The sequence below is a fragment of the Panthera onca genome, chromosome A1, assembly GCF_046562875.1.
Source record: "Panthera onca isolate mPanOnc1 chromosome A1, mPanOnc1 haplotype 2, whole genome shotgun sequence".
Lineage (NCBI taxonomy): Eukaryota > Metazoa > Chordata > Mammalia > Carnivora > Felidae > Panthera > Panthera onca.
This window is the reverse complement of record NC_138339.1, coordinates 85,537,399-85,551,945: the sequence shown is the minus strand read 5'-3', so window position 1 is coordinate 85,551,945 and position 14,547 is coordinate 85,537,399. Positions and strand designations below refer to the sequence as shown.

At 33.9% G+C, this 14,547-nt stretch overlaps 1 long non-coding RNA gene across 1 annotated transcript in view; it reads left to right on the top strand.

The window, feature by feature from the left end:
- Positions 1–4,452, top strand: part of LOC132681176 (uncharacterized) — a 233,327-nt gene extending 228,875 nt beyond the window's left edge. The window contains exon 7 of the long non-coding RNA XR_013556072.2: positions 4,358–4,452. This is a non-coding gene — a long non-coding RNA (uncharacterized LOC132681176). The remainder of the gene's footprint in view (positions 1–4,357) is intronic.
- The last annotated feature ends 10,095 nt before the right edge of the window (positions 4,453–14,547 follow it).

Genomic DNA, 14,547 nt, shown 5'->3' with positions numbered 1-14,547 from the left:
ATTGAATAGACAATTATCTTAAAAGGAAAATATTTTATTTCCTCAGTCTCAATCCACATATTGCCAAGAAATTAATTTATCGTGCTAGTAAATACATAATTTTGGAACTTCCATTAAATATCCTCCCTGGCAAGTTTCTCAAACAGTAACAGAATTATCTTCATGATGTCATTGTCTTTTTCTCGGGGAGAAAGTTTTGTGAGTATTTACTCACTAAAAAACTCATTCATTAATTCAATCATTCATTAATTCTCGAACATTTAAGAAGGGTTATTTTATGCCAATAACTCAATAATACACAAATACATTGAAAGATCTTCACCATTTCCCTATTTATGGAATTCAATGACTTTATCCAACAAAATGCATTTTCACCACCTGCTAAACTTCTTAAGTGTTTGTGTTAGAATTAGGGCCAGTGACCAACATTTCGACTTTTTCTCTGTGTCCTTAAATCCTTAAAGTTAGGTATATAAAGTACAGATTTAGCAAATGGTTTGTGAGAAGTGTGTAATAGGTTATATTGTCTTCCCTCTGGCACTCTGACTATGGAAAGCTGGGTTGAGAGAATCCTCAGCCTGAGTCCCTAGGTCTCTACAATAAATGGAACCTCTTATCTATCTGTTGACCAGGTAGTGTGTTAGAAATAAAAATTTGGGTACTAATATTTGGGTATTATTCACTTTTGCCATATAATCTTGCCTTTCCTAATCTGTACAATCATTGTATTTTCTTCTTGGATGCAGTACTTGAAAAGTAAGCTAAGATAAAGGAACATCTTTTAAATATGTAAAAATTTAGTGGGGTATCCCAATTTTTCACAATTTTTAGGCTTATATATAAAAATAGTAGCCTATGGACTAAAATTTAAACTATGCTGTGACAACTTTTTATTTGAATGAACCAAAAAAAGAGGATACTTTTAAAAGCCTGTAACTCTTCCTAAAACCCAGGAAGATTGTGATTTACCTAATTGTGTGAGTGGCATGTCTAATTTGTAATACTGGGTCAAAGGACAGAATGACCAGTCTTATGCTTTTATTGGTCTATTTAATGGCCTTTTTTATACAGGTGGATAATTTATATAATTACTGATCTAAAAACAATTATTGGCCTAAAAGTAAAACCCATGCACAACATTATGTTGAGATATAAGTAAAATTTACTTATAAATTCTGTCAACTTTAACATTTTAATGCCTTTGGTATATAGTATTTATTGATAATAACAATTCTAAATAAAAATTTTCATGAGTAGTAATATCTAAAAACTACTATTTTCTTGATTTTGCCAGTGATTTTTAATATCAGTTTAACACAATTATTTTTAAACCTGTCATCTGTAAAAATGTAGGGAATGAATAATAAATATTGGCAAACTACTGATGGGCTCGTATGAGAATATTTGAGTTCTTATTTTTTAAAAATATCTTTCGAGGGGCGCCTGGGTGGCGCAGTCGGTTAAGCGTCCGACTTCAGCCAGGTCACGATCTCGCGGTCCGTGAGTTCGAGCCCCGCGTCAGGCTCTGGGCTGATGGCTCGGAGCCTGGAGCCTGTTTCCGATTCTGTGTCTCCCTCTCTCTCTGCCCCTCCCCCGTTCATGCTCTGTCTCTCTCTGTCCCAAAAATAAAAATAAAAAATGTTAAAAAAAAAAAAAAAAAAAAATCTTTCGAGTAGAGGAAAAATTTAATCTGTGCATACAATATAACAAAAATTTAGAATGCATTTTACTTAATGTTGATGAACAGCAAAGGGCAATATACAAATACTTAAGTTCTTTCATTAAATTCCCTAGTGGATAATCATTTGGAAAGCAAATTATGCAAAATAACCTTTAATTTGGGTTTGATTTATATTGAGATTTAGAAATTATGAGTTTTTATGTTGAATTTTTTAAGCAAGCTTTTATACATCTAAATAAGATTTGTGGTTTGGTCCTTACTCATTTTATTACTATATGTTGTACAAATGACTAATACATGGTCTTAATAGTATAGTCAAACTATCTTTAAAGTGGCTACAAAATTATGAATCTAGAACATTCTATACAATTATATATTTGTTACACTCTTTCAACCTCTAAAAGCTGATGAAACTCTCATAAATTCCCATTATGTGGTTGAGGATGGTTATATAGAGTATTGCCCATTAAAATAACTTTGAGCAAAATAGCAAATGGAAACTTATTAGTTAATGACTATTAAGATATTGGAATATGTTAAGACCTACTATGGAGTATATGACAGTATCTGGGAAGTTGTGTGGTTAAAGTGGTCAAAAATGATTCCATTCTTTATTTGCTTCACAAAGTTAACAATGAAATTTCCATATTTTGAGCTATTATTCTTCTAACCTATCCAAAGTTTTTTGACTTTTTGTATACTTTGAGCCTCTGATTTTTTTCTAAGATATTTTTTCTAAATACATTTTGTTAAAAATAGGTTTGGCACGGGATGCTTGGGTGGCTCAGTTGGTTAGGCATCAGACTATTAATCTCAACTCAGATCTTGATCTCAGGGTCATGAGTTCAAGCCCCATGCTGGGCTCCACACTGGGCATGAAGCCTTCTTAAAAAAAAAAAGGGCATATCCTCATCTATAATAGTAATAAGAAAATGATTTTAATGTTCAGAAGGAGGAATAACGGCTAATTAGAGTACTGTGGTAAGTGAAATTTGATAGAATCATTAATATGATGTAAAAGAATACATAAGTATATGCAAAGATATTCACAGTATATTGCTACTAAAAAAAGAAATTAAAAATGAGTATGGGCCACCCTGATCCTATAATGAGCACATTATATGTTAGTGTTTTTTTGCATATACATACATATAGTATGTATATGTTGATATCTGTGTACACGCATGTACAAAAGACTGGATGCATGGATAAATAGGTGAAATGAAGGGTCTTTTTAATTTTAGTTTTTGGTTATTTGAATTAAAATTTTTTTTTAGCTGCTTGAGATGTAATAGACATGTTGTATAAATTTAAGGTGTACAGCATGATGATTTGATATACATATATTGCTAAAAGATTATCACAGTGGTGTTAGTTAATACCTTTACAACCTCACATAATACCCATTACTTCTTTGTGATGAGAACATGTAAGGTCTATTTTCTTAGCAGCATTCAAGTATATAATACAGTCTTGTTTAGTATAGTCACCGTGCTAGACTGAATTTTCTTAATTTTGTAAGATGAACAGTATGTTGTCTCTGTATTGAGAAAAGCATAATATATTGTATTATCATTTTGTGACCTATTAGATAATATTGTTAAAGAAAACTTATTTCATTATACTATCTGGCAATATTTATTATAATAATAGTTTGAATCTTTAGATAAAGCTTTCATGAAAAACTTTAACGGTTTTGAAAAAGCATGAAGGGAAAGATGTTTTTCCCTTTTTCTTACTTAGGTATTCTGAAAATGATATTTTGAAGTGAGTTAGCTACACATATGTTGTAGAGTGAACATCAAAATATCAGCCTATTAAGCTTGCTGTCCTGACCTAAGCGATGTTTTTATTGAGAGAGATCTAGTCCTCAAGATAATTCCCACATAAGGCACTGAAATCAGCATTAGAGGATTTTGAATTATAGCTGATGAGTGTGCATGGCTGAAAGGAGATAATTTTTTTAAAGTTCTACATAGTGTTTAAATTTCTAAGAAAAGAGCTGCATTAACAGAGATTCCTGTATAGCTTCCTTTGTTTTTACACATATGAGCACATAACAGAAGATACAAGACAGTGACCACACATATTTAAAAAAAACAGTAACTGGGCAGGATTTCAAGAAATAATTGCTATTGAAATAAAAAGTGTGCTCTTGAAAATGTTTTTTTGTCAGTCACACTAAAACATGAACAATTGTTTGTACTTCATACTTATTATGACTATAGGCAAAATGGCAACAGAGCACATTTTATTCTGGCCATTATATGTATGTTAGATACAACTGCAAAAATCAAAGAATGCAAGCATTTTATTAGCCATTCAAAATGATGACATTATTTGTAATTTATTTGGTAGTTTTGAAGTGCAAAATAGACCTACACACACTTTCTTTTTAGGCTACTTGTTTTATTCCCATGTGAATTAACTGAACTGCATTTCCTAGTAAATATCTTGAGACTGAAGGACTGTGCATGGGAAAGTTATTGTGAAAAAACACTTTTGGGATATTCTTAAAATACTCAATTTTGTCAACTCACAATCTTTTTCCATAGGGATTTTAGGTCACGAATGGTATTTTTGCTTAGAAAAACCCAATATATTTAGTTTGTTTAATTGCTCTTTTTATTTTCAAAAGCTGTATTGGTAATTTTTCTTCTTTTTTTTCCCTATTAGGGTCTTGAAATATATGGCCTATAAAATCATTCTCATTGGGAAAGAATTGCAGACAAGTGTTCGATTAAAAGGTAAATTCAGGCCTCTGGACATTGTACAGGTAATCACTACACAATGAAACTGGTATTCATATCAAAGTTACTGATTGTTACCCATTTTGTGTGTTTTTAAGGCAAATTCTCATGGAGAATTAAATGTGTTTTCTTGAATTACATGAATACCAAAAAATATATTTTTAACTCATCTGTAAGACTGCACATATATTTTTAAATAGTTGAAAATAGTTTTAAATAGGATTTCTGAATTAACCATTGTTTTAAGTAGTTTGGATTATGAATTTTAAATCCCATAGTTCCTATGAAAAGGGAGTAGAAGGAAGAAATTTTATTAGAGTGCTTTACATACTAATCATCTGGAATGGTATATAATAAACTATTTCAAATGTTCTTCCACTTGTAATGATAGGATGTCTTTAGATAATTTTACAGAATTTATTTTATTTTACTAATTGATTAGTATATTCATCATTCACAGATATATTAGTGAAAGCTGGATTCTAAATCACTTTCCTGTGATAAGCTTTCCAATTAATTCTTCTCACAGTATTTTCCTGGTGACATTTGAACTTCTTTCATTATATAAAACACATCTGGAATGAGACATTGCTGAATAATAATCATGGATGCTAACATGTTAAGGATTGGACCCCTGACATAGTCAAATGTGTTCTGGTTTAAAACAGTGACCTCAACTAATGCTGCTTTAAGTGAACCACATTTAGAAAAAAATATACAGACAGGTCTTTTTAGCCTGCCTGTCATGTGGTAGAATTGGTCAAAAAAAAGAATGAAATCAAATTGCAAACTATGTCTCCCTTGTTTAATGGAATTAACTATATTAAGTTACATTTTTCCTCCCATCAGCAAATATTTTTCCTTTCTTCTTATCTAATAGGAAAAATACTACAATAAGTGAATATTTAAAAGGATTCCCTAAAACATATGTTAAATCCTGCATCACTTATAATTTACATTTGTATCATATGGTTACTGAATTTCTTCTGTGGTGTATTTCATAAAAGAGAAGATACTGATAAGATCCTGTTTAAATGGCTTGCTAATACCCGAAGCAGATCATTTAAAATGGACCCTACATCTTTATAGGATGTTAGAAATGAAGACATTACCTCAAAATGTAGGTAATTATTGCCTCCTCTTTTATCAGTGCTATTTTCTGAGGTATTATCATAAGAGAGCACTTTAGTATTAAGCAGGGCCTTCGAGTGGCAATAAATCAGTCCAACTGAGTCATCATTGTCTAGGGCATCTGAACTACTGCAATGTTGTGGATCCTACCGAGAGTGTGAAATCACTTGACCCTTGGCATTAACCTTTGCTGAATGAATAGACACTGCTTTCCACATCGAGGAACAAAGCAGAAGACTATTGATTAAGCACCACATTCACTTGGTATTAAATACTGGCTGAACTCACTTCTTGCTTCCAGTTCCAGAGGGAGAAACCCAGAGAGTTGCTGAGTCTCAAGAGAATGGATGTTTGTAATTCAGAGCAATGTTTTTCCAGCAAAGTATTTTTTTTCTCCTTTGATCAATAACTAGCAGCCATGATCAGCCATGAGTATGTATTGTCAATTCTGACCTGTGTATTTTATCACTTAAGGTGATAGGTCACAGTGCTGTGACTAACATTTCAGGTCTAAGCCTGAATTGTTTCCTGACTTCCATATCTGTTTGAAGGAGCAATTTTTAAGTTTTATTTCTTGCTTCTGAATCATTGTTTAGGCAATTGATTTGTCTGAAGTAGTAAAATACACACTTTTTTCTAACATTCTTGGGTTTTATCACTGTTTTTGCAGACGTTGAATTTTCTGGACCTTGACATTAGAAGAAATCATAGTAAAAGGACACCCTTAGGATTTATAATTTGTTACTAGGGAAAGAGAAGTATTCTAGTTAACTTGAGATAAACTTCTCAAGTTACAAGAAAGCAAAAGAGAGTGGAAGAGAGTACTGGAATGTATTGGAAGGGAGTGTAACAACACATATGAGCAGAAAAAGAACAATAAAAGATATTTTGTAAGAAGTCCTAAGCTAACTATCTTCTGACCCATTACATGTGCCTATACTGTCCACAGTTGCTTGACAGCTGCTTTGTAGATCTACTTTATCTGCAAGGAGAACATGTATTATTGACTGATAAATCAACTCAATCCATGGAACTAGAGATAAAAATTTTTAGCCACAAATGAGAAAATAATTGTTATTTTAAATGTAAATAGGTGTGTGTGTGTGTGTGTGTGTGTGTGTGTGTGTGTGTGTGTGTGTTTATAACAGGGATTACTTTACTGCAGGAAGCAACGTAAACAGTTACAAGATCTTTTTTTCCTAAGATTTCCTATTATTTGGGACCGAGCATATGACACCAGTAAAACTCTTTAGAAATAATTGTTTGCCTTGGGAAGGGTGTGACTGGCTTGTGTTGAACACCAACCCGAAATTCTAGATCAGCTAGTTGTGAACCTGTCATGGTTGAGCAAAGATCATTCCTTGCTTGAATAATAAAAAATATTTCCTCTAAGGACATAATGGTGTAATTTAATCCACGCACAGTCTCACACAGTTTGCACAATTTTTGAAAAGGAGTATTAGAAGACTGAGGGAAGTTGATACAATGAATCATGCTGCTAAACTTAATGGTCAATCCTTTTGATTTGATGCTTTCTACAGGATAGGTAACCCCTGAAATCTTTCTTTAAAAGCTACTGAGGCTTGGAAAAATGAGAAAAATGTTGAATTTACACACTATTTTGCATATGTATTATATATTCCTTTTTCCTCATTATTAAGGACATTTGTATAGGGGTCATTTTTATTTCACCATTGTCTTGGGCACAGGCATGCTACATATGCACAAGAATCTGGGAATTTACTTTGACACTTGGCTGTACCTATGTACAATTTATTTGACTGCAGGAATACAGTACCAAGTTGTTTTGTGCATGCCAAAGAGCATAAAGGTAATTGTTTACAAATCCTGATATTTTAATGAAAACATTGAACTAGAATTTGTTGCTTTGAAGTATCAAATAACTTTTTTTTTAATTCTATGCACACTAGCAAATGAAATAATTTTTTGATATTTTAAACACCATCAACTGTGGCTGTGCCAAGGTCACAAGGCAGGTTGTGACATAGCTGTGATTAGAATCCATGCAGAACATACTGCTGACCCTTTCATAATCTCCTTGGTGTTTATATGTGACTTCCAAATGGAAGCTATTTTAAATGAGGTTGGTGAGAGAGAATAAAATGATAGTTAAAATTTATTATGACAGATGTTCAAATTCCATATTCAGAATTGGAAGATGAAGGTAGATAAAGAGAGAAAGAGAGGGAGAGGAAGGAGAGGAAGAAGAAAAGGAGGAAAAAATTCCTAGCTGACCCCTGCAGATTAAAAAAAAAAAAAAAGACCAGCTAGTAATCTGACTGAGACATAGGCAAAATATGTGCTTATGTTAACAGAGGTGAGGAGTTTTTAATTTTTTTAATGCCTAAAAGAGTAAGTAGGCTCTCATTCAAATTTCTGATAGATTAAATCCCCCTGTCCCTGTTTTTAGAGATAATCCAGAGATAGTTTAGAACGCATGTGAGTAAAAAGAATCTTTCTACTGTTTAAAGGAGAGATCGGGGATGGTTACTCATGAAATGTAGTTTCTCTATTAAAAACAAAAGTCCCTGTGGGGGCTTTTGAAAACCTGAGATGGTAGAAACTCCAAGAGTTTTCTGCCACGGGTAGATTATTCAAAATTGATCTCTTCTGAAGAAATACTTTGACGTGATTCCCATTTATCTGATCAGTCACGAGAAACTTTTTTTTTTTTTTTAAAGTTCTTTATAACAGTTCCTATCTGAAAAGGACAGTTCTCAAGGTTTTCATAGCCTGAACATAATAGTCTCCAGCCTGGTAGAAATCTTTTTAGTGAGAGTCTTTTGTTTCCTTGAATTAGCAGAAGACTTTGAAATTGACTACACATTGTTAAATCTTTGCTTGGGATCTAGTAAAAGCCCATATAGTTTATCTGACACAGTCGAGTTTATCTTTTTACATTTGTCATTCCTCATAAAAGATATCGACCGGAATTTTTGTGACTTTGACCAGCAGAAAACCTTAGCTGACATACTCAAGGCTGAAATGCAGTCATCGGAAATGGAAGCACTTCAACCCTGCCCCTGTGGCAAGAATGGCTTCCCGTTAGACAATCTGGTCAGATTCTTTATGGACCCAAAGGGAGGTACATGTGCTGGGCATTGAGTTTATGTTTTTTTTCTGACCTACCTGCTCCTTAGAGCTGCATCCTAAGACTGCTGCTTGTGTGAAACCTTTCAGAACTATGCATCATTGATCTAGCCATAATCACACTGCTCTGTTGGCTTTTCACTAAACTTTACTTAAGTGAAAACTAACCCTCTGCCTCCTCTTTGGGGTTATGATTGACTGTATGTCTTTCGAATGGTGTGAAGATGCTGGCTGTGAAACTGGAACACTGCTTTTAAATGTCTTTAAAAGAAGAAAAGAAAAATGTGTCCCCTCAACCACTAGAGAGCAAGATAAAAGAAAATAATGACGGTGTGCACTGCGTTGTCAATGTTGACCTTTATGGGATCTTTCTAGAACATCTCAACAGCTTAAAAAAGGCTTTTCTCTTTTTTCCCCCCACATTGATTTATTCTAAATTTATTTTTAAAAATAAGTTCACAAGGGTAAATTTTGATTCACTGATGCAATTTTTCACTTACACTACACACATATTAATTAAGAGTCCCTTTAACATTTAGTTTCCTGGATAACAAGCAGATGCCACTCCTTGCCTGAGATCTAGAACTATGGCAGGTGAAGAACTATGATAGGAAAAGAAAAAAAAGGGGCCACAAGGATAGGAAAACCTGGTCAGAAGAAAGAAGAACACCAGGAAAGTATGGGCTTGAGATCTAGTGTAGATGTTACCACTCAGGCTCTCCATCCTGACCCCTCCCAAGGCACTTAGAATCTGTGGACTTGACATATGTGGGTCAGCTTTATACACAATACATAGGTAGCAAAATGCGAACAGGCATAAAAATAAGAACCATTTTGTGTGTCTTTTATGTGGGAAGAGTTGATTTCAGATGCTCAGTTTTCACTATATCCATCTATAATTTCATGACAGTAGGGTAGTCTAAGTATTTAGTAATATTTATGGTGTTCAGTCATTTCTCCCAGTACATTCCATGCATGTATGTAATTTTTCTACAACTAATAGCTTACTCTTTTATAAAGAATGGTAATGGGAGTGGGTAATTATCATCTAGTTGCTTAGGACTGTACTTTTGTGTATGCAAGGGCAGACCTCTTGCTTCACCTTTCAAAATAGCATTCCTAATCATCGCAGTGCACCCAGAGCTGCTGAATAGGGGCATGTGTGCTGACCCGGATTATTAGCACATCCATCTAGCCAGCAACACTATGAAATACTTTCCATTTTTCACATAGCACATTTTTATGTGAAAATACACACATGCGCGCACACATGCACAAACAGCTTTAATTCAACAGTGTAGCTCTGTTTGAGAATTAGTTTTTTGCAATCATGGGATCCTATCACATATTATCCCATTTCTAAAATTAACTAATAAAAAAGTGTGAGTAAATAAGCAAATGTTTGTAAAAATCTTGCTTTCTTTCACATTTTTCTCTAGATTATTTTTTTTCTTCCAATTTTACTCTAAGGGTTGTCATAAAAAAAATGTTGTCTGGTTGGGTATAAAAATAGTCTACTTGATTGCAAATAAAGGCTGCTAAGTATCTTCACCATTATCTCCAGGTGAGTTTAGTTAAGGTTCATGATCATGAAGGAATCAAAATAGAGGTTCTAATGGGATTTTTTTTTTTTTAAAGAGCAGACTGTGCAATAATCAACTATAGCTCTCATTGAGGGAAAAAGTTTTTTCTTATGATGTAAGAACTCTGGTGACTGACTATAGCAAAGGATTATTATTTCAATCCTCCACTGTTCAAGCTACTCCATTTAATGTTGTTTGATTCCATTTATTTTCTGGTTCATTAAAAAGATTTCTTTTATGACTTTTTAGAATGGTCATGATCTTAAATCAGGTTACCAAATATTATTAAATTAGGCAATAACATTATCTATTTAGAATTAATGTGGTGTAATGTCCCTCCTAATTTATAATATCTATTCTAGAAAATACTTCTGGGATATATTATTGTCATGAGTATAAGTGATAAGAAATATGAAACAGTTTCTGGCAAAGAAATTACAAGACACTCAATGCAAAGAAGTATCTGATGCTTAACAACATGTTAAAAAAACACTTTAAGTAGAAAAAAAGTATTGTGATTTTGTGTGTGAGACCACCTTCAAGATGTGTTTGGGCAGTGCATATGTTGGAAAGAAATTTTAACCTCACTCTTAAACAGCTCACTCTTAATCCATTTGAGTTTCTATCCACTGAGGGGAACCCTGCGCTTGATTATAACTGGCTTCCATCTCTCCCACTAGGCTCTGATTCCATGAGAGGAAAGGGGAGTAGGTTCATCAGCATATTTTAATTCCATTCTCAGAAACTGGATGTTTGTATATACCCTCAGCATCTTTGAAGGGTCCCTGCAACTTCAAACAAACTAGGCAAAGGGAGCCCCAGAACATTAAACCTTTTTTTTATAAATGTGTAAGTATGACACTGAGGCTTTTTTTTTCTTTTTAAAATACCTTCATGGTTCTTAGCTAGTTTTATCAAGAGTCTCAGAGTCATTATTAAAAGTCTCAGTTAAGTAAAGTCTCCTTGTAAAGATACACATTGAAGTAATAATAGCTTACTACTAACAAAAAATAAAACATTTATTAAAAATGAAGGTGTCTCCATATGTCCATCAACTGATGAATGGATTAAGAAGATACTGTGTGTGTGTGTGTGTATATATATATATATATATATACACACACACACACACAAAGGCAGTGAAAAAGAATGAAATCTTGCTATTTGCAACAGCATGGATGGAACAAGAGGGTAATATGCTTAGTGAAATAAGTCGGAGAAAGAAGATACCACATGATTTCACTCATATGTGGAATTTGAGAAACTTAACAGATGATTGTAGGGGGAGGGAAGGAAAAATAAGATAAAAACAGAGAAGGAGGAAAACCATAAGAGACTCTTAAGTACTGAGAACAAAATGAGGGTTGATGGAGGTGGGGAAAATGGGTGATGGGCATTAAGGAGGGCACTTGTTGGGATGAGCACTGGGTGTCATATATAAGTGATGAATAAATAAAAAAAATGAACGTGGCTTTTGTGGAATTTATTGTCATAAATATAGTTTTAAAATAAGTTGTATTCCTTAAGGCATTAATAGTGTTTGTCTGAGGTGAGTTCATTGTTTATCATTCGTAAGGGATCCTTGGTGAATTATTGTGCTAAATACCTGTTTCCGATGGTGATCGTAGCTTGGCCTGGGGTCTGGTCTGCTTGCTTGCAGATTAACCAGTGTTCTTTGGTGTATGGGAAGAAAAACGTGAGATTGACTTTGGAATTGCGGTCAATAGGTTTTGATCTTGGAATCCCTTACCTTTCTTTTTGTAAGTGATAACTGGCACAAGAAACATTTTCTCTCTATAAGAAGGACCTTAAAGTATTTGGAGCTAGAGAGAAGTAGATCTTTAATCAGCCAATTTTGCTATGTAAGTAAAGGCTGCAAACCAAGGCAAAGCAAAAAAAATGCAGAAGCATTCTTGTTTTAAATATTTAATACTTGGAGAATAGTGTAGACAGGGCTCTATTTTTTAAAGTCTCCAAAACAAAACAAAGCTTTCTTTTTAATGAACCCAGTCTTACATAACCAAGAGGTATGTCATCATTGCACCTTGGGGTACCTCCTATGAAATAGATAACTTAGTTGGGGGTTAAATCTTCTAGGATGAAATCCTAATATCAGACTTACTGTCTAGTATTTATTTAAAAAGCTGAATGAAAAGATACAAATTTGAGGTAGAGCCATAGATTGCATGTGCAGGGTCAACTAACTTACAGGGCATCTCTGTATATGGATCTACCTTCAAGAAAATGGTTTCCCTTCCTCTCTTTTTCCCCCCCTTCTCCTATGTTCATCCTGAAACCAATATTACACTGTATGTCAATCAACTAGACTTTAAATAAAAGCTTTAAAGAAAAAAAAAAAAAACAAATGGACAAAAAGAGAAAAAGAATTTACACTAGTACCTCATCCTTGTATTTGTATTTTGGCTAATTTTAAGTGTCCCTATATCTGTGTTATGGATATTAACTTTTTCTATTTTCTGTGTAATTGGTACTTGATTGTGCTCTACATGTTCATGTCTATCTTCTTCAGAACTATTTTCTTCCCTTGAGAAGGGGCTTCCCACTGGCTATTATTAAGGGAACATCCTGATTCTTTATAGATATCATAAACAATGATAATATTAAATAATAATATTCATAAATAATCTTATTCATGTAATAAAGTTTACCAACATGGAAGCCTTTTGACTACAACTCTAGTACTTCCTAGGTAACCTGGATCTTCAGTACAGCGAAGGATGCGCATTGATGTGGGCATTTGTGGTTCAGTTGCAGATTGGTTAAATAAAGCTACAGTTTATTAATGTGTGCAGACAGTATGTCATTCACTTCGTGGACATGATACCGTTCGTCTTTACAATGACCTGAAGAAGAAAGTATTACACCTACGGTCTTCCATTTGTGGAGGGATAAATTAAGGCTATAGCTCAAAGATGTTGAGTAATTTTCCCAAGAACACAAAGCTAATAAGTGAGAAACCCAGGGCATAATTTTAGAATAATTCCCACTCTTAGTCATATTATACTTGCTTCTCTTCACTTTTTATGATCAAGATGAATGTTTGTTTCATAATAAGAGTTTATGTTTAAACTTTATGTTTTCTAATTCAGTGTCTAGTAGTGAAAATGTTACTGGGAAACAAGGTTGAAGAGTTTTTCCATTTCTCGATTTGGAATACGTTTGGCTTACTTAGACTTTTGGTCATGATCACAGTTTAGCTTTTCTTATTTTAGTAGAAATGTTCTTTCTGTATCATTCTCAGCTTTCAGTCTGTATCTTTTTAACAGAGAGTAGCTAAATGAGTAATCATTAGTAAATTTTTGATAATGTACTTCCAAATACTGGGAGAAAATTCATTACAGAATTCTAATATGTTAATTTGACATTTATTTTGTTTTTCTTTAAAAACTTAAAAGTGATGAGGAGCCTGGGTAGCTCAGTCAGTTAAGCATATGACTCTTGGTTTCTGCTCAGATCATGATCTCACAGATTGCGAGTTCGAGCCCTGCTTTGGGCTTTGTGCTGAAAGTGTGGGGCCTGCTTGGGATTCTTTTTTTTTTTTTTTTTTTTTTTTTAATTTTTTTTTTTTAACGTTTATTTATTTTTGAGACAGAGAGAGACAGAGAATGAACGGGGGAGGGGCAGAGAGAGAGGGAGACACAGAATCGGAAGCAGGCTCCAGGCTCTGAGCCATCAGCCCAGAGCCTGATGCGGGGCTCGAACCCACAGACCGCGAGATCGTGACCTGAGCTGAAGTCGGACGCTTAACCGACTGAGCCACCCAGGCGCCCCGTGCTTGGGATTCTTTTTCTCTCTCTCTCTGCCCCTCCCCAGCTCTCTCTCTCTCTCTTAAAATAAATAAATTTAAAAAAACCATTAAAAGTGATTTTTTTTTAATGTAAAAAATGAAAATGAACTTATTTGGTTTGAATAATGGTATATGCTTTGGAGATAAAGGTAGGAAAAGTAATGGATCTACGGTGAAAACTGGTACTTTTTAAAAAAAAATTGATACTTTATGCTTGGGTATACTTGCCTAGGCCTTGTTTGTTTTCTTGTCTATCATCATTTGTCATTTAGATAAAAGTTCAAGGTATTGATTTTTTAAATTAAAAAAAAATGTTTTTAATGCTTATGTATTTTTGAGAGAGAGAGGCAGAGCATGAAAAGGGGAGGGGCAGAGACAGAGAGAGAGAGAGAGAGAGAGAGAATCCAAAGCAGGCTCCAGGCTCTGTGCTGTCAGCACAGAGCTCGACATGGGGCTAGAACTCAGGAACTGTGAGATCATGAC